Source organism: Scyliorhinus torazame, chromosome 24 (assembly GCF_047496885.1).
Source record: "Scyliorhinus torazame isolate Kashiwa2021f chromosome 24, sScyTor2.1, whole genome shotgun sequence".
Classification (NCBI taxonomy): domain Eukaryota; kingdom Metazoa; phylum Chordata; class Chondrichthyes; order Carcharhiniformes; family Scyliorhinidae; genus Scyliorhinus; species Scyliorhinus torazame.
The window spans coordinates 55949949-55953668 of NC_092730.1; the positions used below are offsets into that span (position 1 = coordinate 55949949).

At 47.7% G+C, this 3720-nt stretch overlaps 1 non-coding gene across 1 annotated transcript; it reads left to right on the plus strand.

Annotated features, from left to right (window-relative positions):
* The first annotated feature begins 972 nt into the window (after nt 1–972).
* On the plus strand, nt 973–1044 carry trnaw-cca (transfer RNA tryptophan (anticodon CCA)). Its single transcript has one exon. It is a non-coding gene; the product is annotated as a tRNA-Trp (tRNA).
* Nucleotides 1045–3720: the final 2676 nt, after the last annotated feature.

Here is a 3720-nt window from a genome sequence, read left to right on the forward strand (position 1 = left end):
AAAAGTCAATTTCAGGAGTGGGATTCGAGCCCTGACCTCCAGAGGAGACTGCGACCTGCGCTCGGCCATCCTGACGTATTCGAAAGGTGAGGTGCGATTGGGCCGAAATCGGGTGCTCTTTCCGAGGGTCGGTGCCGACTCGATGGGCCGAATGGCGTCCTTCCGCACTGGAGGCATTCGATGATTACTTAAACAGGGTGAAAATGGCAGCATCAGGACACAGGGACGAGTTAAGGTCTCAGGCCAGAGTAAGTGTCCTGTGTAATGACACATAGAATGTACATTTATTGTGGACTGGTGCCATCTCCTGGCTGAACGGGAGCCGTGCGACACGGACACTTTCATTCAGGAGCATTTTAAATTGGAGTGAAACAACTTACGCAAAGTAAGTATTTGTAACGAAACAGTTAATCAAACTGGTCTAAAGAACCAAAAGGACACGTCTTTCAACAGTGAGTGATGGTGGTATAGTGGTGAGCAGAGCTGCCTTCCAAGCAGTTGAGTCGGGTTCGATTCCCGGCCATCGCAATAATAAATTGGGAATTTTTGCACCTCTTTGTGAGTTTCAAACTGAGGAAGAGAAAGTTTCTCAGTCAGAATTTAGTGGCAAGTACAGCGAGGAGTGAAATAAGTAACTTTCTCAACATTTTTAATGTGGTTTCAATATGGACAGTGTTCGACTATTCACTGCCCAAGCCCTCCGACAAGAGCTAAAAATCACACCAATTTCACTTCAGCCTCATGAAGTGGACCAAACAGAGACACAACAGACACGTTACAGACGAGGATGGGATTTGAAGCCACGTGTACAGAGCACAATGGATTATTGTGCATCACCTTAACCACGTGGTACAGCTGTTTTATTTCAGGGCCCTTTAGTATCCCTCAATCTAACTTCCTTGGGTTTCTTTCGCACGGTTGGGTGTAAATAAAACATAAATCTATGAGGAGAAACGCTCAATTCTTGGGCTTGGGCTTGTGGCGCAACGGTAGCGCGTCTGACTCCAGATCAGAAGGTTGCGTGTTCAAATCACGTCAGGCTCAGGAAGTTTTTCTGCCGCTGGTTCCAGGAATTTCTCTCTGTGGGAATGTTCCCGAAATGACTCCGTTCAAAGCCACAATTTTTCCGAATATTTCAGATTTGCCCGCTCAGTCTATATTTTTGAGCAGTTTCATCAAACATTCGGATAGCTCAGTCGGTAGAGCAATGGAAGTCTACCTCCCAGGATCGAGGGTTCGAGCCGCACGTTGGCCGCTTCCATATTATTATCTGAGAATATTGAACCAACTGTGCTACCGTGCTGTCCAAACAGTTGGTCCAATCTCACTGCTCGTGGGTGAGACCAGAACTACTGGGCAATTAAAAACAAGGATGTCGCTCTTTTTCGGACGGAGATGAGGAAATTTCTCCCTCTCAGAGAGTTGTGCGACTTTGGAACTCTGCCTCAGAAGGCCGCGGAAGCGGGACATTGATTATTTTTAAGGCGCAGATGGGGAAATTCTTGTTCAGCAAATAAATCAAAGGTTTATCGGGGTTGCATACAACCATTGCATTCAGCCAGTTACCTGGGTGCACGAGCGTGCGGTTTTTTATTTGATATATCAGTTCCACACCATGGTGAAACGGTGTTAAAATGTCGTTTTCATTTCTTCACGTGTTCTCCACTGATATATTCGCTGCAATAACTTCTCTGGGCACAAAGCACGGTATCACAAGTGGCTAGCACTGTGGCTTCACAGCGCCAAGCTCCCAGGTTCGATTCACTGTCTGTGCGGAGTCTGCATGTTCTGCCCGTGCCTGCGTGGGTTTCCTCCGGGTGCTCCGGATTCCTCCCACGGTGCAAAGACGTGCATTAGGTGGATTGGCCAAATTGCCCTTAGTGCCCATACGGGACCAGTCTTTATAAATAGAAGCGTCATCCCGGCCCTGGGTCACTGCCCGTCTGGAGTTTGCTCATTCTTCCCATGTCTGCGTGGGATTCACCCCCACAACCCAAAGATGTGCAAGGTATGTGGATTGGCCACGCTAAATTGGCCCTTAATTGGGAAAAAAATAATTGGGTACTCTAAATTTATACAGAACTAAATAAATAAATAGAACCGCCGAGCACAAAGGCAAGGCCGCTATGGAGATTCTTCATAAAATGCTGCAACAGAAATAGACAATGTTGGATAACTCGGCTGGTCTGGCCGCATCTGTGGAGAGAGAAACAGAGTTACAGTTTCCAGTCCAGTCTGACCCTGCTTCCCATTCTCTGTTTCCCGCTCCACAGATGCTGCCAGGTCTGCTGAGATTTTCCAGCTCTGGGCGACTGACATGGACACGGTGGGCGGAATGGCCGCACCCTGTGCTGGAACCATTCTATGATTCTATAATTCTAATCTGTTCTCGTAATTGAAACCTTCTATGTCTGTATCATTCTGGTGAATCTGCATTGCCGCCGCTACATTAAGGTTCTGAATACGTTTTTGGACTCCCCTCATTCCCTCCTCCAGCAGATTTTGCCGGGAAAATATCCCGATTCCGTAAACTCCTCATTCTCTCCAACAATGAAATGCCGCTTGGCTTTGACACTACCCAATAGACAGAGTGGTTCCGACCTCACTACCCGATCAATGCATCTCAATCGGAACAAGAATGAATTTTCAATTCTCGCTCTTCCAACACAACTCGATGCAATCCGGCCTCACAACTTGGACTGGATTGTCACATCAGTGATTGCAGATACTTTGGAAAAATGAGTCCCACTGGGAGAAAGCAGGATGGAAAATCGACAATGATGGGTTTCGAACCCACGCACGGAGAGCTCAATGGATTAGCAGTCCGTCCCCTTAACCACTCGGCCACCTCAACCCGTAAGCACGTTGGTCAAATCAAAGGTTTATCAGGTACAAATAACCATTGTATTCAGCCGGCTGCGTGGATGCTGTTTTTACTTGAGGATCAATTCAGAATCCCACACCATGATCAAACGACGTTTAAATACCCTGTCCGTTTCTTCACGTGTTCTGCACTGATATATTCGCTGCAATAACTTCCCTGGAGCTCAAACCTCCTCCCGATTTCAGTCAGTGACACCATCCGGGCTCGTCCGGGTTTTTGAACCCGGGACCTCTGGCATTTTATCGCAGCTGAGAATCAATGTCAATGTCAGGAGTGGGATTGAACCCTGGTCTCCAGAGGAGACTGACACCTGATGTATCCAAACGGTTCTAGGGGATTGGGCCGTGTTGGGGTGCTCTTTCCGAGGGTCGGTGCAGACTGGATGGGCCGAATGGTCTCCTTCTGCACTGGAGGGATTCTATGATTACTTAACCAGGGTGCAAACGGCAGCATCAGGACACAAGGACAAGGTGAGGTCTCAGGCCAGAGCAAGAGTCCCATGTAAAGACACACAGAACATCAGAAATAAATACATTTATTGTGGACTGGTGCCATCTCCTGGCTGAACGGGAGCAGTGCGACACGGGCACTTTCATTCAGGAGCATTTTAAATTGGAGTGAAATAACAGAAACATAGTAAGACGTTGTTTACGAAACAAAGCAAAGCATCAAAAGGACTCAACATTCGGCAGTAAGTGATGGGGGGATACTGGGGAGCTTAGCTGCCTTCCAAGCAGTTGATCCGGGGTCGATTCCCGACCATCGCAATAATAATTTGGTCGGAGGCGTTTGCGTGATTTCGTGTGTTTCGAGCTGAGGAAGAGAGCTGGAGACAG